We start from the raw sequence: 27,585 nt of genomic DNA on the forward strand, positions 1-27,585 counted from the left end.
CTGATTTGCACACACAACTTAATTATTTTAACAAGCCAATCAACACCGATAATTGCCACTTTGCAGGCAATTATTGACACTGGCATTAATTAGAATTTACCTGCAAAACTTGCTAAGCGTATTCTGTAAAGGTCTGCATGTACAATCTTAGATGCAGAAGCAAAACAGGGGCATGGCCATGGCGTGGAATGGGCGGGTCATGGGCATTTCTAAAATCTATGTGCGCTGATATAGAATGCACCCACTCCATGCCTAACTTAGTCATGGCATTTATTCCAAGTTTTACTTGGTGTAAATACCTGTGACTAAATTTAGTCACGTGGATGGACCCCAGGCATATTCTGTACAACGTGCCTAACTTTAGGCATAGTTTATAGAATATGCCTAGGTGTATTTTTTTTCAGTACCAATTTTTATGAGCCATATATAGAATCTAGCCCTATATGCAGGTACTTTCTCTGTCACTAGTGAGCTCACAATCTAAGGGTTGGGGTTTTTTTTGTACCTGCGGCAATGGAGGGTTAAGTAACTTGCCAAGGATCACAAGGAGTTATAGTACTACTACTACTATTTAGCATTTCTATAGCGCTACAAGGCTATAGTGGGAAATGAACCCAGTTCCCCAGGATCTCAGTCCACTGTACTAACCTTTAGGCTACTCCTCCAAATTTCTGTTATTCATCCTACACGTTCCTGCTAGTACTTAAAATTCCAAATATTTTTCCAGCCCTGCTTGGGCCCACTGTGAATTAATTGGGGGTTTTTATATTAATGATCTAGAGCAGGGGTGGGCAACCCTGATCCTCGAAGGCCACAACCCAGTCAGGTTTTCAGGATTTCCCCGATGAATATGCATGAGATCTATTTGCATGTACTGCCTCCATTGTTTGCAAATAAATCTCAAGAATATTGATGGCGGAAACCTTAAAAACCCGACTGAGTTGCAGCCCTCAAGGACCAATGTTGATTACCCTTCTCCAGAGGAAGGAATAAACACCAATATTGATATTTTACTCAGACCAAGCTCTGCCTTTCTGCAAATCATGAGTGACCAAGTCTTTTCAAACATGGGCTGCATGAACAAAAATCCATGTGTGTACAGGCCACATGAAGTTAGCCTTTTATAGCATGATTTATACTCATCAAAATCTATGAATCTCTTCTGACATTGTGACTTCATACCATCACACAGCCCTATAAAATCACCTGAACTAGCTAATTAGGTAAAAATCTTTTCTTTGGTAAAACAAATTTCAGGGGGGCGATATTTAGCCCACAGGCAACATACTGGATGCCTCCACTGTAAATACACATTAAGACACACTATCTGCAGATGAACACATAATTTAAGTAAATTGACACCTGGCAGATAACATATATATGTAACATAATGTATTATTTATTTATTTGTTACATTTATATCCCACATTTTCCCACCTATTTGTAGGCTCAATGTGGCTTACATAGTACCGGAGAGGAGTTACACGACTCCGGTGTAAACAAATACAAAGTGATGTTGTGGTAAGATAAAGTTCATGTGGCACAGCCATGCTAGGGAATTGTACAACAGAAGAGCTGTGTTATGTCCATTACGTTCTTTAGTTTTGTTGTGTTGCAGAGATCAGGCATTTATGTTGGATCGGTAGGGCATGCCTTTTTAAACAGGTTAGTTTTTAGTGTTTTCCGGAAGTTTAGGTGGTAGTTCGTAGTTTTCAAGGCTTTTGGTAATGCATTCCACAGTTGTGTGCTTATGTAGGAAAAGCTGGGCGCGTAAGTTGATTTGTATTTGAGTCCTTTTCAGCTTGGGTAGTGCAGATTTAGGTACGTTCGTGTTGATTCGGATGTGTTTCTAGTTGGTAAGTCGATCAAGTCTCTCATGTATCCCGGGGCTTCACCGTAGATAATTTTGTGAACCAGAGTGCAGATTTTGAAAGCAATGCGTTCTTTGATTGGGAGCCAGTGCAGTTTTTCACAAAGGGGTTTTGCACTATCAAATCGCATTTTTCCGAAGATAAGCCTAGCTGCCGTGTTTTGAGCAGTCTGAAGTTTCTTTAAGGTTTGTTCTTTGCATCCCGCATAAATTCCAATGCAGTAGTCTACATAGCTTAGTACCATTGATTGTATCAGGTTGCAAAATGTTCCCCTCGGGAAGAATTGTTTCATGCATTTGAGTTTCCACATTGAGTGGAACATTTCTTCTTTGTTGTGGATGTCACATGGCTCTCTAGTGCTAAGTTGCGGTCCATTGAAACGCTGAGGACTTTCAGGCTGTCTGAGATAGGGAGGGTATAATCTGGGGTGTTGATAATTGTGGGGTTATCCACCCTGTGTAGGGATGAAAGGATGAGACAGTGTGTTTTTTCTTTGTTTAGTTTTAGTTGAAATGCATTTGCCCAAGTGTCCATGATGTTCAAGCTGATCTTGATTTCGTTGGTGATTTCTGTCAGTTTAGATTTGTAAGGAATGAATATTGTGACATTGTCTGCATAGATGAAAGGGTTAAGGCCTTGGTTGAATAAGGACTTGGCTAGTGGGGTCATCATTAGGTTGAAGAGGATTGGTGATAGCGGTGATCCTTGTGGTACTCCACAGTCTGCTTTCCACGGTGATGATATGTTTGAGTTTGATTTTACTTGATATGTTCTTGTGGATAGGAAACCCTTCATCCAGCTAAGTATGTTTCCACCAATCCCGAACTTATCTAGTAATCTTATTAATATATTATGGTTTACCATGTCGAATGCATTAGACATGTCGAATTGGAGGAGGATGTTTTTGCCTATTGCTATTTCCTGCTTGAATTTGGCTAGGAGAGTGAGTAGTACTGTTTCTGTGCTGTGGAGGGGGCGAAAGCCTGACTGTGATTCATGTAATATTGAGAATTTATTTATACAATCTGTAAATTGTTTGGCTACCATGCTTTCCATCAGTTTGACTAACAACGGAATGGATGCTACTGGACAGCAGTTAGTGATTTCATTTGTTTTTTTTCCTTGGTGTCTTTTGGTATCGGAGTGAGTAGGATATTGCCATTTTCCTTAGGGAAGAGACCTTGCTGAAGCATGTAATTTAGGTGGGATGTGAGGTCTGCTATGAAGCGGTCAGGGGTGGATTTCATTAGGTAGTTGGGACAGGTATCTAGTTTACAGTGAGTGTTGGAGAACCTGCTGATCGACTGTGCAAGTGCATCAACAGTAAGGAGGGCAAATTTTAACCAGGTTCGGTCAGCCGGGTATTCTCCAGTGGTTGGGTCCAACTCATTAAGGAAGATTTCGATGTCAGTGTTGTCCTGAGGTAGCGTGTTGTGTAGGTTTGCAATTTTTTCATTGAAATACTTAGCAAGTTTGTCTGCAGATGGGATGTCTGTATTCGATGTTGTAGTGACCAAGTTGGTGTCTAGGAGTTTGTTCACGAGTTGGTATAATCTCTTCGTGTCTTTGTAATCTGTCCCTATTTTAGTTTTATAGTATGATCTTTTGGTCTGTCTTATTGCGTATTTGTATTTTCTTTGTGACTGTTACCATGTGTTGAGTGTGTGTTCGTCTTTTGTTTTTCTCCATGCTCATTCGAGTTTCCTGAATTGTGTTTTTAGCTTTTTCAGTTCATCATTGAACCATGGTATAGAGTTATGCTTATGTGAAGTTCTTGATCGTAAGGGTGCTATTTCATTTAGTATGCATTTGCATCTTTTATCCCATTCCACGAGGTAATATATGGAGTCTGTTTGTGCTGTCCATTCATTGTTGTATATCTGTTGCCAGAATGTTTTTGTGTCTACTTGACCTCTTGTGCTGTAGGATGTGTGTTCTTAAATTTGGTATAATCCCTTTTTCCGCCAGTATAGGGATAAATTTAATTTGTAGTGATCAGTCCAGGGTGTTTCTATCCATTTAATATCTGTTATTAGATTCTGGTCTGTTGAAAGTTAGTGTGAGATAAGATCAAGTGTGTGCCCTTTGACATGGGTTGCTTGCATTTGTGGCCATTTGAGATCCCATAGGTGGAGGAATTCCTTACGTTCTCGTGCATTGATTGAGGTTGGGTCTTCTAAGTGAAGGTTGATGTCTCCTAATACTACTACATTGGAGTTGGTTACACATGTGTTTGAAATGAAGTCCATGAAGTTAGTCTGGCCTTCGTTCCAATTATCTGGAGGTCTGTAAAACAAGACACAATTCACATGATCACGTAGGGTTTTCTTGTGGATTCTGATTGAGGCAATTTCATGGACTCGGCAGTGGTTTCGGTGGTAAAGTGGGATTGATAGATTAGTGCTATGCCTCCGCCTCTCTTTTCCTTTCTGGTCCAGTGTGTGATTTTGTATCCTGGAGGGCACAGGTCTAGGATTATGGGATCCTTTCGTCGTGGATCCAGGTTTCATTGAAGAGTAGGTCAAGGTCTTCTGCCATGATCCAGTCTGTTAGTATTGCTGTTTTGTTTACTGCGGATCTGGCGTTGATGTAGCCCACTTGGATTGTTTGGAATGGGTCTTCTGCGTCTGGTGTTGTTTGGACTTTTATTAGTTGTCATTTCTTTGTTGAGGTGAGTTTGTTTGGACCCTTCTTTGCATTCTGTAGGGGTTGTCTGCATGTTGGTGTTCTTCCTTTACGTTTTTGTCAGTTTGATGAGGTGTGGTGTATCTGATCAATCTTTGATGATTGTATAGTATGCGTATAATGTTACTTTCTGCAAGAGGGGTGGTTAGTGTTAAGTGGATCAGTGTTAAAGAGTAGATTATTAGGAGTAGTTTGAAGGTATTCATTTTTGTTTCTTTCCGCTGTGGGCTACTAAGATGACCAAGTTTTGATGACTGGATGCATGATAAGACTTTTTTTCTTTGGTGTGGGGTCTGGTGTTCTGGTCTTGTGTGCTATTTCAGGCTTAGTCTTTGGTTAATACCGTGGGGTTATATATGTGTGTGTGCATGAGGTTAGTGCATGACTTGGTTTTTGTTTGTGTATGACTGTTTGCGATCTTGTCTACCTGCACTATTTCTCAGTATGTTTTCCTTGGGTTAGGCAATGTGTGGCTACGTGTTACCTTTTGGTTGGGCTGTTTTGGGCCACTTTCGTTGTCTGCCTCGTCAGTTGATGAATTTGATCTGCAGTTCGAAATTCCCTTAGATCCTGCCGTTGATTTTCTTGCCAGCTGTTCTGACTGGTCGCTTTTGTTTGTTTTCTTGATTAGGTGAGGAGTCTGCTCTTGTATGAGGGGAGGCTAGAGGTGTAGAGACTACTCGGTATGAAAGCTGTGCTGGGACTTGCTTGCAGTTGCTTCCCTATCCTATATAATAATTTGCACCTCCAACATTCTACGTCTGGATGCCTAGGTTTGCAACAGACCTCCCATTGGTCCGCCCTCGCAATGACATCAGAGGGAAGATCAATTAAAGGGAAGGGAAGCCAGCACCAGCCAGCCACAGAACATTGGAAGTGAGGAGAGAATCGCCCCCTCCATCTCCCCTGTCCTCCCTCCGAGTTCCAGGCCCCCCTCCCCTCCGAGTTCCAGGACCCCCTCCCTCCCTCTCTTCCGAGTCATAGGCGCCGACTCCGTGGGTGCTGTGGTTGCTCGAGCACCCTCTATATTTTCCCGGCCGTCAGTCATCCGAAGTTCCCGTTCCAACGTCCCCAGCCCGAGCTACCCGCCCTCTTCTCCCTCAACAGCACACCTTGCTTTCCTGCCACCCAGCCAGCGCTTAAAACTCATTTTACCTGACTGAAGTCATGACTGCAAAAGAAGCAGAGTAGAGAAGGCTTGCCTTCAACCTTCCCCTTCTCTCTCAGCATCCCGCCCATCAGCATCCTGCCCTCATTTCCTGTTTCCGCAAGGGCGGGATGCTGAGAGAGAAGGGGAAGGCTGAATGCTAGCCTGCTCTACTCTGCTTCTTTTGCAGTCACTCCAGCCAGGTAAAATGAGTTTTAAGCGCTGGCTGGGCGGAAGGAAGGCGAGGGCTGTTGAGGAAGAAGAGGGCGGGCAGGGGGGGATTGGAACTGGAACCCGGGGTGCAGGTGGGGTTTGGGGCATCACTGGACATGGAGGGGAGGACACAGGAGAATCGCTGGACATGGATGGGAGGGAGGAGAGAGAGGAAAAAATCGCTGGACATGGATGGGAGGGAGGAGAGAGAGGAGAAATCGCTAGACATGGAGGGGAGGGGAGGGGAGAGAAGAGAATTGCTGGATATGGATGGGGAGAGGGCAGGGGAGAGAGGAGAGTTGCTGGACATGGATGGGAGGGAGGGCAGGGGAGAGAGGAGATTTGCTGGACATGGATGGATGGAGGGGAGGGCAGGGGAGAGAGGAGAGTTGCTGGAGATGGATGGAGGGAAGGGGAGGGGAGAGAGGAGAGTTGCTGGACATGGATGGAGGGGTGGGGAGAGAGGAGAGTTGCTGGATATGGATGGAGGGAAGGGAAGGCAGGAATGAGATGCACATGCATGGAGGGGAGGGGAGAGAGGAGAAATGCTGGACATGGAAAGAGGGGAGGGAAGAGAGGAAGTGAGATTAACATGGATGGCAGGGCAGAGAGACAGGAAAATGGTGGACATGGATGGAGGAGAGGGAAGAGAGGAAGGAGATGCATATGGATGGAGGGGAGTGAAGAAAGAGGAAGAAGATGCATACCGACAGAGATGAGGGAAAGGGAAAAGAGGAGAAAAACTACACATGGATGGAGAAAATAGATGCTGGATGGAAAAAGGGGAGAGAGAGGGGGCAGATGCTGGATGGAAAGGGGGGAGAGTTAAGATCGAGGAAAGAAGAAACAAGAGACTGGGACCAACACAATTAGAAACAGAAAACAGCCAGACCACAAAGGTAGGAAAAAATGAATTTTATTTTTAGTTTAAGATAAAGTAGTGTGATCTACCGTGTTAATAAATACAGAAAATGCGGGCCTGGAACTCGGAGGGAAGGGGAGCCAAGAACTCGGAGAAGAGAGAGAGAGGGAGGGAGGAGAGGGGAGTCATGGAACTTGGAGCCCCACACACACTCACTCTCTCTGACACACTCTCTATCAACTCTATCTCTCTGTCACACAAACACACACTCTCTCTCTCTCTCACTCACTCACATACACACACACAGTCTCTGTCTCTCACACACATGCTCTCTCTCACACACACACACACACTGACTCTCTCTCTCTCAAACATACACACCTCTCTCAAACATACACACTCCGAGGAAAACCTTGCTAGCGCCCTTGTGTCAGAAACAGGCATTTTTTACTAGTAAAGTTATATTATATTATATCTTATATTGTGACTGAGACAGTACTTGCAAACACTAAACAGGAAACATTCTGAATCTGTCAGCTGGGAACCAGGGAATGAGTTTAAAAAGGCATGCAGGTAGCCAAAGCTGGATGCTTCCTGTTGTGCACTGAACTACAGTAGAGGCAAAAGGACGGCGATACCGTCATCAGTACCACAATTACAACATTAGTGTAAAGATCCCAAAGTGGGATGTGAGGAGGAGAAGAGGTGTCTGCGGCCTGAAGAGTTCTCTTGCCAGGCACAAAAAAATGCCTACTGCTATCACGAGATCCTGTCTTTCCTACTCCCTCCACAGGGTACTCAGAGATGTCCTTCTCCCCATCCTATGTGCACTTCCTTTCTAAACACCATGGACCGAAACAAAGGCATTATAACGTCCTCACTTTTGTTTTCCATTCCTTTCCCAATAATACCTAAGTAGCCTAGTGGTTAGTGCAGTGGACTTTGATCCTGGGGAACTGAGTTCGATTCCCACTGCAGCTCCTTGTGACTCTGGGCAAGTCACTTAACCCTCCATTGCCCCTGGTACAAAATAAGTACCTGAATATATGTAAACCGCTTTGAATGTAGTTGCAAAAACCTCAGAAAGGCGGTATATCAAGCCCCATTTCTCCTTCCCCCCTGTGTATCACTTCACTGCTACAATAGTGATGACTGTTGGAGTGGAAAAAGAGCAGTGTGCCATAGTCCTGCAACATTTCCAGTTGAGGCTGATGACAGGAGTAGGGACTAGTTATGGCGATTAAGTATCTGACGTCCTGGTTTTCAATTCTCTTCAAGCCACCACACACGTTAAGCACAAGGGTGCTGTCTGCCAATTGTTTGGTGTCACACTGGTTGAGAACCACTGCTCTAACCGTTAAGCTGTTCCATCATGTGCAGACAAAACCCATATACTTAAAATTTGGAATCTGCTCAGGGAAAGCTGTCACCACCATGGTCAGGCCCCCAGGGAGCCACAGCTGTTGATGGATACAGACTGAAAAAAAGAGACACTGGAGATTAAGGGGTGCAGGGAAAGAAGGAGACAAGAAGTCAGAATCAAAAGTATAGTTAAAATTAAAAAAAAAAACAATCCCCTGACCCTCCAAAATAAATAAAAATAGGAAAGGGAACAAATTAAGGTGGGGAGGAAAATTTTTTAAAAAAAGGCAAAACAAATGGGAAAAAATGCCTGGCTCCTATAAATCCTGGACTGGTGACCACATTTTCTAAACATTTAGCCACCCCCTGATCTCTGTCGTTTTCAGTCTTGAACGAACTATCTGTACTCAAATGCAACACATTAAAGCAGGCACACAAACACACTGGACACCTTTTAATGATAATTATGCACATCAAATTTTAGCAACAAAAAACCTAAATACAATTCACCATAGGTTCAAAATCTAGAAGTGAAGCACCAATATGACCACGTATTCGTGAAGGAAAAGTGGAGCAAAATCTTCTCTTGTTGAAGTTGCGCATTAATATGCAGAAACACTACATAGTGCAACCTCCAAACTGGCAAGGATTCTAATGGGAAGGTTTCCCCACATATCCATATATACAGTTCAATTGGGAAAATATTGTTGATTGTCCGATTTGGATTTTACTTCCCCTAGTTGACCTTTAATTAATACCATCTTCAGAAAGCTGCATAGGGCTTTGGTTTTCACAGATTCTAAAATGGCAAGCCATGAAAGCAGACTTCAGATAGTGCCACCTTCCCATAGTCACCAGGCAATGTAGCCATGTACACACTTTCCAGCCAAATTTAATTCTCTTCCAACCAGAAACCTTATTTACACTATAGGTTCCCTGTCACTGTTACAATCTATGGTGCATTAAGAACAGGAAAGTCTCTACAGTAGAGGAGACTAACAGACCAGAAACCTGCAGCCCCCCCCCCCCAAAAAAAAAAAAAAAAACATCTAATACTTGCAAAGTAACTTGAGTCTTTCCTATGGCAGTTCCTGCTCTCTGCATGCATTACCACTTGAAAGAGAAGTTTCTTCACTTCCAAAAGGAAGCTAAAAAATGTGAACCTTTTGTCTAAGGCCACCAATTGTTTACAGTCTCTTACTTTTTACGTTCTATGCTTTTATTGTTTGCCTTATGTATCGTTTATCTTCCTGCAGTAATCCACTGAAAACAAGACATTTGGATCAGTGAAAATATTTTCAAGTAAATAGCAATAATTAATAAACATAGCATTCAGTTCTCCAGCTCAATTTTTCTGTTACGCCAAAAGAAATCTGTCATATTAGAAATGATGCTTAATTTGCAGTGAGGGGGTAAAGCCTAAGACTTGAGAGTGGAGTCTGTGCTCCTGTCCAGATGTTCTGGATTAAGGATAGACTCAGATCATGAGTTCTGTGCATAAAACTGAACCTTGAAGGAACACTAATCATTGCAGATGTGAAATGACTCAGGAAGTCTAATCCAGGTAAGCAGGCACATATATCCAAACTCAGGCCCTGATGCACAAAAGCTTACCATGCTAGGAATGTCCAATTTTGACTAGTTCAATCTAGTTTAGTATGCACGTTATTCAACAAATAATGGACAAAGGGGTTCTACATGGTTTTTACCATTCACAATAGCAGCCGAGAATCGTATGCAAATGTATTACAAGCTCATTAGTATTAAAATGAGTATTCCAAGCGATGCACAAAAAGGAGCACCTACCTTTAACAAGCAAATTTTAATGGCAGGTCAGGAGCTGTCATAGCATGATGGTGGCTTCTTGGCGGAGCAGTCTGCCGTCATATTTAAACAGTATTTGCACATGTGTATGTACCACATGTAACAGCACTGTAAAGTTTTTGTCTTGGAATCACATATCAAATTGTGGAGGCACCCGCAGTTTTGGAAAAAAAAAAAAAAAAAAAACAGCTACACACAGCTTTCATACATGCACATATAAGCAATGAACCCCCCTCCCTCGGCAGGAAAGTTGGCGTTGAACTGCACAAAAGAAACTGTCAAGCCCCAGGTGGTTTATTGCTTATATGCATGTATGAAAGCAGTGTATAGCAATGGAACACTATGGAGGTGCGTCCATACCACACGATGTTCTTGGAATGTGCATAGCATCAACTCTTAGCAAATGACTGTCATACGCATGTGTTGCTTAGTGGATGGCTGTTTTACGCATGCACTTAGTAGGTGGTTGTTCTATGCATTCGCTGGCGCTTTCTCTATCGAGCTGCATGCTGCAATTGTGAACAGCTAATTTGCCTGAGATTTCCTTTCAGCATCGCTCGCTATTTCAAACTCGTTAACTTTTAATGAGGATCTAAAGCAACGGGTTTTCTTTACTGGGTTCTTGTGCATCAGCACTTTAGTGCCAGCTCCTGCTCCAGCATTATGCTTTTAAGCCATTCCCTTAGTCTGATAACTCTCTGCTGGGGAATGCTCTTTGCCCTTGGAGCTGCTTGTTCTTTTGGGTTTGATTTTTGTTTGTTAAAATTGAGACTTTGGGCCCCTTTTACTAAGCTACACTAAAATGTGGCCTGCACTATGACTAGCATGTGCATTTCCCAAATGTTGAGGCCCACTTTTAGCGAAGCTGTAAATAGTAGCATTTCCTATTTCATTCATTAATGTCTACATGCTAACTTCCTAATAGCATGTGGCCATTAGCACGGGGAACCCTGACACCTATTTGCTAGGCAGTAAGGGCTCCCACGCTAACCACATATTAATCAGTTAGCGAATGGTAATACAGCTGCGCTAACCAATTAGAACTGGGCATACCTATACTCCGCCCCCTAGCACTAAAAATAAAAAGTATTTTTGAGCGCATGGGAAGCGCAAGCCGATCTAAAAACCACCATGGGACGCTTGAGCACATACTGCTGCTTACCGTCGCTTAGTAAAAGGGCCCCAGTGTTTGTTGTTTTGATTTTAAAACAATGGCCATTTTTTCACCATTGTTTGTGTCAGATTTTATGTTTTGTTTTTTTGTAACTTATGATGGCCTTTTATGCGTTCATATCGGATTTTGACTTTATATTTGTTGTTAATTTTATTAGACTTGTAATGCACTTTAATGTAAAATAAAATAAACATTCACAGCACCAATGTGCAACAAAATGCAAAAAAAAAAAAGAAGCAGGACACACCCTTCATGGAAAAAGCCACAAGGAGCAGAGGCCGATAAACTGACTTCCAGCCCGGAAGAGAATGTTCAAAGATTCTTTATTTAAAGGCAACACTGGTCCTTGTTTCGGCAGACAGAGCTGCTGCCTCTGGGGTCACAAGAGACACTTTATGCAACAGAATTTGAACCTGGTGCAATAGACAAATGTAGATTCCAGGGAAAAAAAAAAAGACTGCACTGGATATACAGTTTACAGTCTCTCAAAACAGTTCTGAACGCTGCAGATGCAATGCTAGGGCACCCCAATCCCTATGCACAGATTCCGCCTACTAACAATTCCACACGGGGGGGGGGGGGGGGGGGAGTGACAGTTAATGGGTACTGGTACTTCCAGTGGAAACAATACTGCAAGAAACAACCACAGTAATCTTAATTACTGAACACCTTTAACTTCAAAATGAAAACACTCACACCTACACCACAAAACTAGTAGCAAATGTAATTACATTAGTCCAATTAAAGGTATCACTTTGGCTAGTATGTTCTTTGATACCTTAATTTCTATGCATTCCAAATTGATTAACACACAGCAAAGGCCAAAAACACACTCCTTTATTCTATCTCATAATCATTGCAGAAGCCAAACAAGGCCAAGTTTAACCAAATCCATTTGCAAACAAACTATAAGATGTGCCCATTAAACTATATAATCACACAGTACAAACAGCCTTACCTCCAGGTAAACATGTCAACCATCACTTCGCCTTACTAAGCCACTGCTGCTTAAGGCTAACTTAATTTGCCTGACAGTGCTGGCAAAGTAACTTCTCCATATATTTATTGGGAACAAATGAGCAATAACTACCTCCAGGAAACTAACATCACAAAATGTGACCTTCCTGAGCCACTTCTGCTTTTTCTCCCGTCCTTCAGAAGTCACACGGCCTAGTCTTCAAATCTGGTTGTTTGATGTAAAAATAAACGAGCTTGTTTTGCCCCAGCACTGGCCACGCTAGACAGTTAGATCCGGAGCTTTCCACTCCCCATCCTGATATCCCCGCCTCAAGCACTGGATCCAGCCAGCTTAGCAGCCCAGGAGCAACAGGACACGCTGTACAAACGAAGACAGAGGCAGTCTAATATTCAAGATCCATGCCTCACCAGCCAGGAAAGGAGACTTCAGACTCTAAACAGCTGAAAGAAGCCCAACAAGGCACACTTCCCAAGCACAGCTTCAAGTCAGCTCCTTCCCCTTCAGCCTACACCGGGAGTGGGCTCAACTCTGTGAAAAACAAGAGACCCGCATCCACAAATTACAATGCGAAGAACAGAAGAGAGACACACCTGCACCCACAAGTCACAATGTGAAAAACACCAGAATACCCTCAACAAGACACATGAACGCATACGTCAAAATGAATGAAAGAAACCAGCTGAAGAGCCCAAGCTACAGCTCCCAAACGGATCCACAGAACCCAAGAGACGTATTTTCAAAGCACTTAGACTTACAAAGTTACCTAGTAACCTAAGGAACTTTGTAAATCTTAAGTGCCACGAAAATGAGCTTTCAAATCACACACACTCATTTGACTATCCTCAAATTCTCACACAACCACTCAGGGATCGGAGGAGCACCTCCGCCCGCGGTCGATCATCTCTCTCTCCCTTCTGTCCAATATGTATCTTCCCCACCCGACCCCCTTTCAGCCTTCCAACTCGCATTTAAGGCTGCCTGTGTTAATACCAACCTCGCAGTTTTCCTTCCCAGCGACGCGTCCCACCACCTCTCTCTGACGCAAAGTCTTCCCTCGACCGCCTCCAGCCCTACTAACGGTGCCGCCGGAAACAGGAAGTCGCATCAGAGGAGGCGGGACGCGCCGATGCAGTCACGTCGCTAATACGCAGGCAGGAGTCAGGACTGTCTCGGAGTCAGGAGGAGGACAAAAAGGTTAGATTGGAGAGAAGGAAAAGTGCTGGACTGGTCGCGGGCGATCTGAAAGTTTGAAGGTCGGGGAGTTTGAGAATGAGGAAATAAATACTGGACATGACTTAGGAGTTTGGGTTTCAGAGAGAGGGAGAGAGACCAGCTGGTGGACGGAGTCAGCTGTGGGTTGTTGAGTGCAAGGAGGTTAGATTGAGAAGAGGAGACGGTACGAAGCCATTCTATCCCAAGGAGGTTGTGGGTTGAAGCCAGTAGGCGGAGATTGACGCCATACTGGTTCACCCAAAACAATAGCAAAGATTAGGGGGGAAAAAAACCGCACTGCCTATGCGTGGTTCTTCTGTAAAAAGTCAAAAGCTGTTCATCCAGATGGATAGGCAGTGCCTTAAAAGGGGGGAGGACAAAGCTTTGGTGGTTGTTTATTTTTTAACTTATTTCTACTACTACTTATTTCTGTAGCGCTACTGGATGTACACAGCGCTGTACACTTGAACATGACGAGACAGTCCCTGCTCTACAGAGTTTATTACTACTTCTATTTATTATTTCTGTGGCCAAACAGAACAAAATTAACAATTTGACAGCTTTTTAATTTATTTGAAGCTTCCCATATGTAGATATAAATATAATGAAATAAAAACTGAATCTCAAAACAGCTTCAAAAGGTATTGTAATTGGTGAAACAACACTAATAAAGGCTATATTTTGTGCTCATTTTTCTGCTCTGTTCTATACAATACTGTAATGGCCAAATTTCAGTGAGGATATCTTGTTTACTGATGAGTTCATCTTAACTGTTAGTGTAATCTGCCTTGGGAAACCTGGCGTTATAAAGATCGGAAGTAGAATTAAACGCTTCTTTCATTGGGGCACATGGAGTCACATCTTCATCTCATCTCTTTTGTACAAATGGATTATTCTGTTTTGAGCATGATTCAGGGACAAGTGGTTTTCATAAGTCGAAATAATAAAAATAAATATTTTCTTTCATGCAAATCTCTCATTTGTTTAAACAACTAAATGGGCTCTACCCCTAATGCTGTCCATTGGTTTTCTTACATTTTATCCTTGTACATACAATGAGATAGAATAATAGAATTCAGTAACAAATAGTACTTATTAATTAACATTATTAGTGTGTTTGCATTTGGGTAATAACTGAGAAAATGCTGTTATCAAATGATATTAGGAAGCTTAACGTTGACTTGGTTAACTTCTGCTGAATATCAACCAACTAATAGTTTAAATCTAGATTTTGTTTGCTGAACTCGTACTGACTCATTTCTCTTCCACCAGATTTGTTCCGCCTTCGTTAATTTTAAACAAGATGCTAAGAAATGATTTACTCTGGTCTTAAAACAAGGATATCCCATCAAGCTATGCATCACCATTTGGAAAACATAAATGTCATTCAGCTCCAACTTTTCTCTTGCTACTTTCCCTTAGCTATCATTATTCCCAGGACTCATCTATATTCTATTTATTTATTTTATTTGTTACATTTGTAGCCCACATTTTCCCACCTATTTGCAGGCTGTGTGGCTTACATAGTACCGTAAAGACATTCGCCAATTCCGGTATGAACAAATGTGGTAGAATAAGGTTCATGTGTACAGACACATTAGGGAATCGTAGAGAGGATGAGTTATTATATGTCCATTACGAGCTTTGGTTTTGTTGTGTTGCAGGTACAGGCATTTAAGTTTGTTTATTTATATTTTTTATTTATTGCATTTGTACCCCACATTTCCTACCTATTTGCAGCTCAATGTGGCTTACATAGTACCATCAAAGGCGATTGCCCAGTCGGTTGATAACAAATACAGGTTGTATAGTGATCGAATTAGGTATATGTGGAGGATTGGAAGGGATGAAGATTGCGTGATGTCCAGTACGATCATTAGTCATGTTATGTTCCTGGGTGAAGAGGTTTACGTGGGGTCGTTGGGGTAGGCCTTTTTGAAGAGGTTGGTTTTTAGTGATTTCCTGAAGTTCAGGCAATCATGCATTGTTTTCACCGCTTTTGGGAGACCATTCCATAGTTGTGCGCTTATGTAGGAGAAGCTGGATGCGTGTATTTCAGTCCTTTTCAATTTGGGTAGTGTAGGTTTAGGTATGATCTTGACGATCCGACTCTGTTTCTTATTGGTAGATCTATAAGGTCTATCATGTATTCTGGGACTACGCCGTATATAATTTTATGGACTAAAGTGCAGATTTTGAAGACGATCCTGTCTTTGATTGGAAGCCAATGTAGCTTTTCTCGAAGGGGTTTGGCACTTTCGAATCGTGTTTTGCTAAATATCAATCTGGCTACTGTATTTTGGGTGGTCTGGAGTTTTTTTTGTGAGTTGTTCTTTGCATCCCGCATAGATTCCATTGCAATAGTCTGCATGGCTTAGGACCATTGATTGTATTAGGTTTCGAAAGGTTTCTCTTGGGAAGAAAGGTTTTAGTCGTTTTCTCTGATAGAAGTTGTAATTAAACTTAACAGATAGAGCCGTGGTTGCAACAGCATTAACTAGTTCTTAATTTACAAAACACATGCTTTCAAATTTTTAGTAAATCTTCAAAACCTCCTTTACTTAAACTTGATTCTGGCAACATTGCGGTACAGCCCAGTGATACAGTTAAAGTTTTTGGCATAGTGCTGGACTCCGCCCTCTCTTTTATGGTCCATATTTCAGCAGTTGTTAAAGCATGTTTCTTCAGACTTCGCCAGAAACGCTCAGTTCAAAATCTGTTTGATAAAACAGCGCTACGTATAGTAATTCATGCTTTCATTATGCAACACATCGATTACTGCATTGGCCAGAGGGAAACCAGACACCTACAACTGATCCAAAATACAGCTGTGAAATAACTTTTTCATGCTAAAAAATATGATCATGTGACCCCGTTGTTGAAGGCTGAACACTGGCTGCAAGTAGAATACCACATCACTTATAAAGTGTTACTTTTGGTATTTTAAATTTTTCACTCAGGACTGCCGAAATTTCTGTTGCCTCATTTAGGGGCCCTTTTACTAAGCCGCGTAAGGCTCTATGCGCACCCAACGCGTGCCAGAATGGAGTTACCGCCCAGCTACCGCATGTCATTTGCGATAATTTCATTTTTGGCACGCATCCGATATGTGCAGCGGATGCGCGTATCAGACACGTGCCAAGAGGCATTTGGTGCACATAGGTTATTACGACCTGGTTACCGCGTGAGACTTTACCACTAGGTCAATGGCTGGCGTTAAGGTCGCAGACCCAAAATGGACATGTGGCAATTTTGCCTCACATCCATTTTCGGCAAAAATTTTAAAAAGGGCTTTTTTACAGGTGCACTGAAAAATGGATCGACGCACGCCCAAAACCCGTGCCTACACTACCACAAGCCATTTTTCAGTGCACCTTAGTAAAAGTGAAACAGGTGGGAAATCAGGAGACGAAAGGCAAACTTTGGTTCCAAACAAGGCAACTTTATTGCTAGCAAGTGAACAGCACCGAGTAGCCTCGGGACACTGTGTGTCATAAATCATCTGACACTTACATTTATACTTCCCTACTGGGCCTGCGCATTTGGCCCCTTACACGTCACAACTGGCATGCGCAGTAAACATTTGTAGTTCTTACAGTACAAAATTGTAGTCCCAGTACGCACTCACGTCATAACACTGAAATGATACTGGCGAGAAAAACGAAACTTAGCAGCTTATTCTTCACACACACACACACAATGCTCCTTTCTAGCACAGGAGATAAGGTTCGGCTCAGGAATGCAGGGGGTGTCAGCACCCTCCAAGGTCGCGTTGCTACATGCAAGCTGGTCTTGTATAGGCCTTGCAAACTACTGTTACAAGCTATAAGTCTAATAATCCTGCATTCTGTCCTTACATTAGTAAACAGCAAACTTCTTTCGTTAGTAAACAGTAAAACTGGATAAGGCACAAATGTCCAGTGCAGTAATAAAGTATGGCTAAACAGCCAAAAGCAGAGGTAGAGTGCATAAGTATAAGTCCATCAGTAGGCACAAAACATGAGGTTGTTCTGTTGTTCAGTAGTATACGGGTAGTACTCCTAGTATTTGAGTAGTATCCGGCGTTCCACTCCTTCATTCCCCCCTTTTGATACTTGAACATCCATTCTGGTGGAGAGTATCACCTCCATGGACTCTAAAAGGGAAAAAGGACAAGAATAGTTAGCGAAGGAGGCATAAAGCGAGCCCTAAGCCCTTGCGCAGCCGTCGGTTGCTTCGCCGGGGTTGAGACGGAGGGTCCCTAGAGGAATCCCCCCCCCCCTTTGTAGCCGGTCTTTTGCTGGCACAAGGGTAATGGCCCATTAAGTGACTCAGGGGGTTCAAAGTGCACATCAGCCACAAGGTGCTTCGTCGTAAGCTTCATCAGACTGGGGAATGGGGGAGTACATCTGGAGAGCCATAAGTTGGGCAGCAGCCCGGCGGTCGGCGATGCTCTCCATGGTGGAGCGGAGACACCTGAAAACAAAGGGAAGAGATAAGGGAATTAGTAAACAGGACAACAAAACAGGCCACCCATGACGAGGAGGCCTTGCAGGCTCCCGGAGGTTGGCAACCAGCTGGTTAGGGAGGAAGTCCAGTCCCACGCGCTGTTCCAGGTCTGGACGGGGACGTGGGCTAATTTGACCTCCGGTCAGTTATCTCTTTGATGACATGGCTCTGGTCATCAATCTGTAAGCAGCAATTACTGAGGTTAAACTTGCCACACACCCCGCCCTCCTGGGCTAGGAGGTAGTCAAGAGCCAAGCGATTTTGGTAAACTGCGGTAATGAGCTTAGTGTTTTGCCGGGCTAGGATATTGAGGGCAAAGGCCGAATCGTTAGTAAGGATTTCGAGCACGGCCTGTAGACGGATAATGCGATTCAGCATATAGATAGGGGTACGGTACCCCTATGTACCATCTTCAGCCCATGTGGCCGGTCCATAGTAATGAATGATGCGTTCTAGCGGCCACTCGTTGTCTTTCCAGTCTCCAATTTGGATTTTGGGCTTGGTGTTTAGAAAAGACCGTTTACGTCTGGCAGGGTTATCTGGCCCCTTTTCCACGTATAGGGGGATACCCAAAGTTTCGCCGACTCGCAGGGGTAGAAGGAAAAAACTAGGTCGGACAGTGCCCAAGAGACAGGTACCGTACCAGCGGGCCGGGAGCTGTTCGTAGGCCCTGCGCCCGCAGATATAGTAGTAGCCCTCCGGGGCTACCCACTTGAGGGAGGCGTTTCCTCCGTATGTCCATGTCGTGTTCAAGGTGGGTTCTGTCCAGATAGGCTCCGGAACGGGCAGGTTATCCGTTTGCCACCAGGTCGTCCGGCTTCCATTATACTGAAGGACCCCCGTGCAGGCAGAATCTCCCACTGGTACAGAGTACCGCTTCGATGGCGCTCGACTAGCGCAGAGGGTGCCTATGTATTTGTCGTAGGGCCCATTCGTACGGCTTCGGCCGTTGGGGAAAGGTAATGTTAGTGGTGTTGAGTGCATCCCATGTTTGCTGTCGGATCTCTCTCGCTTCCCAGGGCCATTGTTCACCCATGTCGGTGCCTCCACAGACGAAACAGTTGGCAATTCCCAGGGAGAGGGCAATGTTTTCGGCCAAGTTGAGGAACATATTCCGGGCTTCTGGGGAAATGGGGAATTTAGTCTCGGTCTGTTCAGCACGAGCGATTTCATCGAATACCTCTTGGTAGCCGACGACAGTAGTCTGGTAGTGCGTAGGAGGCTTTGTTTCGAGGCTCTGATATATGGTAATATATGTCAACGGATCCATTCCTCCTCCGTCAATGCCAAGGCCCCACGTCCCTCTCCATGGCATATCGTGTCCTCGAATGGGCCAGTCTAGGGACACATAGTTACCAGAACCTCGACGAAACTCGCCCAGGCCGGTGCATCCGGCATATCCTCCACCCGTATAAGCACATACTCGGTCCCAGCCCGAGGCTCGAGTGTCACCGGCACATGGGAGCCAAACCCACGGGGAGCAGCATCTCATGTCTGGACTGAAGGGGCAGACATACTTGTGGTCGTTCACATATGCCTTACGCCAACTCTGACTGCCACATTTGCGGGACCAAGGGTGTTTGTCCATGGCGACACAGACGTCGAAGGTTAGGGTTGCTACAGTTTGGATGCCACCGACAAGGATGCGAGTGGAATTTATGTAATACAGAATGCCATCTCCCTCGACTCCCGGAGGGCCGGCCACATACGCAGGAGTCCTACGCTGAGGGTGACATTGTAGTATCTTGGCTTGGTAGGGCTATGGCAGATAGTGAGATTGCCTTGGAGGCATCTGTGGAACTGTTGGAGGCCATTCGGGGTAATGAGGGCACACGTCGGTAGAAGCTTGCAATTGCCTTCTGGGGGTTGCGTCTGGTGGATGAGGGTGGTAACCAGGTGATATCCTCCCTCTATACGATGGCGCACCAGGCGCAAACATTCAGTGCAATTCTTGCTCAGGGTGGTAGGATAGCAGCTCGGGACTGCGCACAGGAGAAGGAAGATGCTCAGCATTATAGATTTGGTGGGAGGTATCCAAGCCTTTGCAGCAAGAAGATTATGAGGCCCACGATGATGGCTGCAATGAATGCAGAACCAAAGACGCAGTGGGTCCAAAAGCTGGGCTTCTGTTGCTGGGCAGGCATGAATCTGTCGGTTCACGTCTTTCTTAGGGTCAGCCGTAGTGGAGCGTCAGGATGTTGATGCGTGGTCCAACGCTTCGGGGCGCTGCTAGTGGGGGCAGCAGGTTTCAGTCGGGTCCAATGTATCCACACTGGGTTTCCTGCAATTTTAACAGCGGTTGGGGTCGTTAGGAGAACAAGGGAGGGTCCTTTCCATTTGGTTTCAGACAGTCGGAGTCATCCCACTCTTTTACCCATACCTCATCTCCTACCCTGAACCGATGGGTGGGACTGGGAGAACCAAGGGAGTACTCTTTCAGTGTATTGCTGGATGTCTTGCACTAGCTCGTGTAATGCTTTCATCTGTCTTACTATGGAACTCTCGCCCTGTATCTGCAAGGAGTCGGAAAAGAGGGTAGTGGGGTGGCCTAGCATACATCATCTCGTAGGGAGTAAGGCCGGTAGCCTTGGGGGTACACCTAAGATGCAGCAAGGCCAGTGGAAGCAGGTCGGGCCATTTGGCTTTTGTTTCTTGGCATAGCTTGGCTAGCTGGTTCTTCAGGGATCGGTTAGCCCTCCACTACTCCACTGCTTTGGGGTCTCCAGGCACAATGTAACTTCCAATCGAGGCCCAGTCTGGTACTGAGCTGTTGTGTTACTTCGCTGGCGAAGGCGGGCCCGTTGTCAGAATTTATTTGCTTGGGGAGACCGTATCTGGGTAAGATTTGATGAAGCAGTAGGAGGTGACTTCTTTAGCCATTTCCGTTCTGGTAGGTTGGGCTTCAATCCATCCGGTGTAGGTACATACGACGAGGATGGCTTTATAGCCCCCGGGCCGGGGCATGTGTGTGAAGTCAATCTGGCAGACTTGGAAGGGGCTTGTGCCTCGGAGGACATGTCCTGGCATAGGGCCGGGCCCCGTTCGAGGGTTGTTCCGGGCACAAGTTGCGCATCGGCTGGAAGCAGTTTTAGTCCACAGGGACAGTTTGTTGATGTAGTAGGTCTTCTCGAGTAGGCGCCCTAGAGCGTCCCTGCCCAGGTGGGTGCGGTCATGAGCCTCCTTGGTCACCGTCCAGGCCAAGGCTTCGGGTATCCATATGCGCCCATCCTGTAGTATCCACCAACCGTTGCGTGATTCCAGGCTCTCTTGGCGGCCCATTCCGTTTCTTGGGGGTGTAGATGGGGACCTCTGTCGGGAGGTGAACAACGAGTACAGGGTCAGGAAAAGGAGTAGAGTGAGGGAGCTGACTTGCCCTTTTGCAGCATCATCTGCCCGTTGGTTACCCCGGGCAATGGGATCCGTCCGGCCGGTGTGAGCCCTACAGTGCATCACAGCTACCTTCTTCGGTTTCCATACTGACTCAAGTAATTGGCAGATCTCCGTGGCATTTGCAAGTCCTTTCCCCCAGCAGTCAGAAATCCCCTTTCCTTGTACAAGGCTCCGTGCACCTGGAGGGTGAGGAAGGCGTATTTGGAGTCGGTGTAGATGTTAACAACTTTCCCTTCAGCCCACAAGAGGGCTTTTGTGAGGGCAATTAGCTCTGCCTTCTGGGCTGATGTTCCGGCGGCAGGGCCATAGCCTCGATCACATGGTCTTCAGACACGACAGCATAGCCAGCTCTTCGAATTCCCTCGATCACCTGGCTGCTTCCATCGGTAAAAAGGGTGATGCCCCCTTGCCAGGGTTGGTCCTTCAGGTCAGGTCTGCTCGAGTGCACAGTGGCCATCACCTCTTCACAGTCGTGGAGTGGTGGTTCAGGGGCCGGAAGGAGAGTAGCAGGATTAAGGTTAGTTGTGTCCAGGATCCGTACCTCCGGATTTTCGCACAGGAGGGCTTGGTATTTAACCAATCGGGAGTTGGTCATCCATCTGGGTCCGTGGCTCTCGAGCAGGCCGCGGATGGTGTGGGTGTGGTCACAAAAGTGTTTGGCCGAAGGTGAGCTTGTTGGCCTCGTGTATCAGCAGACAGGCAGCCGCAATGCTTCGTAGGCAGCCCGGCCATCCTCGTGCTACATTGTCCTGCTCTTGGAGAGGTATGCTACAGGGCGTTGCCAGGTGCCGACCAATTGGGTAAGGACTCCAAGTGCCAGTCCCTTCTTTTCGTCGACGAACAAGTGGAACGGCTTAGTCACATCTGGCAGTCCGAGCGCTGGTGGGGCCACAAGGGCCTTGAGGTCCTGAAGGGCTTTCAGTTCGGGTTTCTCCCACTGGAGGGTTTGGCCCTCGAGTTCAGGTCCTTTCAGTTTGGCGTACAAGTCTTGGGTCAGGACAGCAAAATTAATGATCCAAATGCGGCAATATCCAGCGGCTCCGAGGAGTGCCCGTAGTTCCTTCTTATTTGCAGGAGTGGGTTGGTTGCGGATGGCTTGGGTTCGGGGGATACCGAGCCTTCGGGTTCCTTCTCGGAGGCGAAACCCCAGATACTCGACTTCGATCTCGCATATCTGTGCCTTCTTGCGACTGGCCCGGTACCCCTGGGCTTCCAGGGTCTTCAAGAGGTAAAGTGTAGCTTCAGCACATTCGGTGTACGTTTCACGGGCCACCAACAGGTCATCCACGTATTGGACGACCGCCCATACTCGTCCTGATACGTCTTCAGGTCCTGGGCGAGTTGGTCGCCGAAGAGGTAGGCGAGTTCTTGAACCCTGGGGAAGACGGGTCCAGGTGTATTGCTGCTTGGTTCCCGTCTGCAAGTCTTCCCACGTGAAGGCAAACAACTTTTGGCTGTCGACAGCAAGAGGGATGGAAAGAAGGCGTCCTTCAAATCAATGACACTGTACCACTTGGTCTGAGATGGCACTTGGGCTAGGATGGAGTATGGATTTGGTACGAGGGCAACTATGTCGCTACCTGGTTGTTGACTTTCCTCAGGTCCTGGACGGGTCTGTACTCGGATGTTCCTGGTTTCTTAACGGGCAACAATGGGGTATTCCATGCGGATCTGATTGGTTTAAGGACTCCCTGTTGAAGGAGTTTCTGTAGATGTGTATGCATACTATGCCGGCTGCATAGGGGATGTGGTATTGTCCTTGGTTGACAACTTGAGCATTTGGTTTGAGCTCAATCCAGATGGGGATAGCGTTAACGGCCAGTCCGCCGGGGTTCAATTCTGCCCATACATCAGGCACTTCATCCATTATGGCTCGCCTCTGCTGGGCGAAAGGGGTGTTCTGGTCGTAACGGCAGTCGCCGGGTCCTACAGTTGGGGGAACGTGTAGTCTCCATTCTTCTCTTACTGGACAGATAAGTGTCACTGGCCGATCTTCAAAGCGAGCTTCCACTTCACCCGTAGTCTTGAACTTCAAGGTGGCCTGGAGCTTACAGAGTAGGTCTCGACCAATCAAGGGGACCGGGCATCCAGGATGTGTATGAACTGATGGGACACCATCGTCCCTCCGATCTGGACTTGGCGCTCTTTGAGGAGGGGGCCGCAAGGGATTTCCCGGAGGCTCCCACAATTGGTATAGTTTCTTTCGTGGCTGGGGCTATGGCAGTGGTGATAACAGATCGCTGGGCCCCTGTGTCTAGTAAGGCCTTCATAGATTCTGTCCCCACCCGAATTTCCACCAGAGGGTCAGTGGGGACTCTGCCCTCCCGGTTTCTTCATGCTGTGCCGTCTCGGGTAGCGTCCACAGCCATCTGCCATTCCCTCCGGTCATCCCGTCCTCTCTCTCTTCGGCCCCTTCCACGGCCTCGCCTAGGGGCCCCCGTGCGGTCGCCGTCTCCTCCTCTCTCTGCCGGTCCCATGATTCCTCTTCTCTCGGGTTGTCCCGTATCTCCTCTGGACAATCAGCCCACCAGTGTCCTTCTTGTCGGCAATTTGCACACTGGTTACGCCCTATGGGGGACCGTGCTTCTCTTCTTGTCTTTCTGCCCCTCCCCCTTGGTCTAGGCCTCAGGCGTTCTTCCAGTACCGTGGCCAACACATCTGCCTTTTCTCGCATCCGCCTGGTCGATTCCTTCCGGCCTCCGTCTTCTCTTCCTGGTCGCGATATCCGAATACGCGATCAGCTATAGCTTTCAGTTGGCTAAGGCTCATCCCTTCGAACCCCTCCGTTCTCTGTAGCTTCCTTCGTATATCCGGTGCTGACTGGCTAACAAAACTCATAACCACGGTTGGGAGGTTCTTGGGATCTTCGGGGTTTATCGGGCTGTGTCTCTAAATGCCTCCATAAGTCGTTCCAGAAAGTCCCTGGCCTCTCGTCCTTTTGTTGGACGACACTGTGGATTTTCCCCATATTGGTGACCTCTGCTTCCCCTTCTTTAAGGCAGCCAGGTACGCCTGCTGGTATCGGCGGATAGAGGTTTGGCCTTCAGCGGTTCGATAGTCCCACACAGGGGCAGCGATGGGCACCTCCGTCTCTATTAGGTTCTGTAAGTTGGCATGGTTAGGGTTCGCATCCCGGACAGCTTGCTCCATATTTTGTTGTAAAAGGCGGCGTTCTTCAGTGGTCAGGATGTGGGCGCTCAACTGCCTGAGGTCTCCCCAAGTCGGATTATAACTGTATATAATGCCTTCCACCAGCTCTACCAACTGCTCGGTTTCTGGTCGTAAGACGGCCCATGCAATTTCCAGTTATACAAGTCAGCACTTGAGAAGGGAACGTGGCTATAAACTGTCGATTCAATGGGCTGGCCCCCCCCTTCCGCCAGGTTAGGGGTATAGGTGGTAGATTGTCGAACTGGGAATAAGTTAGTGGCTCCCCTTTCCTGCTCGAAGGAAGGGCACTGCGTGGACTCGATTGGGGGAACCGAGTAATGTTCTTCACAACCCGTTTGCTCTTCCGTATGGTTGCGGGGCCAGGTGACTCAGGTGAGTCTGGACGGGACTCTCTCCGGCCTCCGTCCTGACCCGGAAGCCTCGGCGTCATCCGGCCCCACCTCCAGATTCGCGATGTCAGGGTATAACGGGGCATACGGCGGTGGCGCGATATCGTCTTCGTATGCTTCCGCCGTAGCAAGTATCGGGGCCTTTGAGGGCTTCTTTTCGGGCAAACCCTGAACTTTCCCTAGGGTTTCCTTTGGGGGTTTCGTTCTAGGAAGTGTGTTGGTAGTACTGGGCGTAGTTCCTGTCTTGACAATGGTAGCAGGGGGCGTGGTCTCAGTGGCTTCAACGCTAGGGGCGGTCGGCCGTATGGGGGCGGTCCCTGCGGCCTTCTGAACGGCGGCGGTTGCCGAGCTTTGGAGAGCGAAGGCATGGGTCGGCAGGGCTTTAAGTTTGGTTTTCCGTCCCTTTCTCTGCTTTACCACCATGAGGGCGGCCTTTTCTACCTTCCGTTGGGCCCAAGCCGGCGGATCCCGGACTACATCCAACCACGCTTGGATGTACGGAATGTCCTCGGGACAGCCTGGGTTTCCCTCAACTATAACAATATTCATGACCGCCGCCACTTTTTCATACTCGAATGACCCTCCCGGGGCCATCCAGCAATTCCTAGCCCTGGCCACATAAATTGACATCTCTGTATCATCCCGGCCCTGCTACATTTATCTTGGTCGAACACTCTTCGCTAAAGTGTTCCGTCATTAAATCTAACGGTGAAGACCCACCCCCCCCCATGCTAACCTGAGTGCCAAAGAACAGGTGACGGACAAAGGGGAAAGGGGGGTGGAGGAGTAAGGGGTCTCGTTCCACCAGATACACAAGGGTCAACACTCGGCCTGACCAGGACGCGGTCGCCCGGCCTGGAACTGCAAGCCCATTTACACACTTTCATACACCACAAGAAACCCCCCCGTTCGTCGCCACTCGGTTTCGTCGCCCAGAGCTAGTGAGTTTCGGGACCTAGTCGTATACCAATAGTCCGTATTAGTCACTGGCTAAAAGAGGGTGATCACGCCTCTTCTTCGGTCCTTACTGGGCCGGTCACTACGTAGAGTATACTCGCCTGTCCGCCGTGTTCGCAGGCCGCGCCGTCGTACGCGCCTCTCCCTGAAATGGAAAAAGGTGCCTTGTCGGAACCACACAGCCCCCTCTACAGTCAGGCGGAGTGGATCGGCCCTCCTCCGGGAGATGGACGCTGAAATCAGCGGTGGCCACTCACCACCTCCTCAGGTGGGAATCGATGACCCGATCCGACTGTAGTGGGGGAGGGGAAGAATATAATCCGATTCCCCTTTCTACTTCTGTCCCATCTGGGGTGCCAATGAACAGGTGGGAAATCAGGAGACGAAAGGCAAACTTTGGTTCCAAACAAGGCAACTTTATTGCTAGCAAGTGAACAGCACCGAGTAGCCTCGGGCTGTGTGTCATAAATCATCTGACACTTACATTTATACTTCCCTACTGGGCCTGCGCATTTGGCCCCTACACTCACAACTGGCATGCGCAGTAACATTTGTAGTTCTTACAGTACAAAATTGTAGTCCCAGTACGCACTCACGTCAACACTGAAATGATACTGGCGAGAAAAACGAAACTTAGCAGCTTATTCTTCACACAACACACCCACACCACAGCTGCCTCCTTTTCTCAAGGGCGTCGGTGCAGGATGCAAGCTGGTCTTGTATAGGCCTTGCAAACTACTGTTACAAGCTATAAGTCTAATAATCCTGCATTCTGTCCTTACAGTAAACAGCAAACTTCTTTCGTTAGTAAACAGTAAAACTGGATAAGGCACAATGTCCAGTGCAGTAATAAAGTATGGCTAACAGCCAAAGCAAGGTAGAGTGCATAAGTATAAGTCCATCAGTAGGCAAAAATGAGGTTGTTCTGTTGTTCAGTAGTATACGGTAGTACTCCTAGTATTTGAGTAGTATCCGGCGTTCCACTCCTTCAAAAGGACCCCTTACAATCTTATGTCCCTGAACGAGCTTTAAGATCTAGTCAACATGCACTTCTGCTTCATTTCGGAAGGTAATGTTTAGTACAATAGGACCTACTCTCTGGAATAATTTACCAACTTCTTTACATACAGAATCTTCTCTTTCCTCATTTAAATTCTACTTAAAACACTTTTGTTTCAGTCCGCTTTTGATCGATAATTAATTTTATTTATCTATTTTCTTTTTTTCACAACTGAATAGCTCTGCTGGACCACCTTAGCCTTAGCCCCTGGAAGATGCATGGGTATGCTAATTTTATTCATGTTTATTACCATTTTTGTTGTTAATTTAAGTATTTTTTGTATGTGTTATATTTACTCTGTAATGCACTAGTGCTATGTATTGACTATTTAATATGCAAATCGCTTTGATGGCACTGCCCTAAGCATTTCATCAAATAAAGACAAACTTGAACCTTGAGGAAGGCAGACTATGGAAAAGTCAGCTTATCAGAGAATAGGTATAAACTACAAAGCCAAGCAAATTGTTAAGGTTATATATACTCACTGTGCCTTTTTGAGCTGTCTCAGTGTGCAGTAGGGCTTTTTCTGTATATCTCTTGCAAGAGAAAGTCCAGTCACAGAGATCCTATTCTTTTCTTTGTAGGTTACCCTTCCTGAGGTGAAGCCTCATCTGAGAACCCTTCAGGCAGCTCAGTTCCCCTGAGCTCCTTTGACTACACAGCCGCACTTCCTTCTTCTGTAATGCTCTCACAGAGGGTTTCTTCTTCTGTAATGCTCTCACAGAGGGTTTTTAAAGACGTTTCTAAGAGGGAGGGCTGGAGAAGTGCTTTAAAAGTCAGTGAATACCTAAAGACAAGCCA

The 27,585-nt window shown here is 46.3% G+C and overlaps 1 protein-coding gene across 2 annotated transcripts in view; it reads right to left on the reverse strand.

Moving 5' to 3' along the window:
* Positions 1–13,204, reverse strand: part of ATP6V1H (ATPase H+ transporting V1 subunit H) — a 228,610-nt gene extending 215,406 nt beyond the window's left edge. Inside the window, exon 1 of one of the 2 annotated variants that reach the window (XM_030214410.1) lies at positions 13,112–13,204. The gene's annotated coding sequence lies outside the window, so the exon portion shown is untranslated. Of the gene's footprint in view, positions 1–12,096; positions 12,214–13,111 lie in introns of those variants that run through there. The other variant, XM_030214419.1, reaches the window with a different exon arrangement.
* Between the last annotated feature and the right edge of the window lie 14,381 nt (positions 13,205–27,585).

The sequence above is a fragment of the Microcaecilia unicolor genome, chromosome 1, assembly GCF_901765095.1.
Source record: "Microcaecilia unicolor chromosome 1, aMicUni1.1, whole genome shotgun sequence".
Classification (NCBI taxonomy): domain Eukaryota; kingdom Metazoa; phylum Chordata; class Amphibia; order Gymnophiona; family Siphonopidae; genus Microcaecilia; species Microcaecilia unicolor.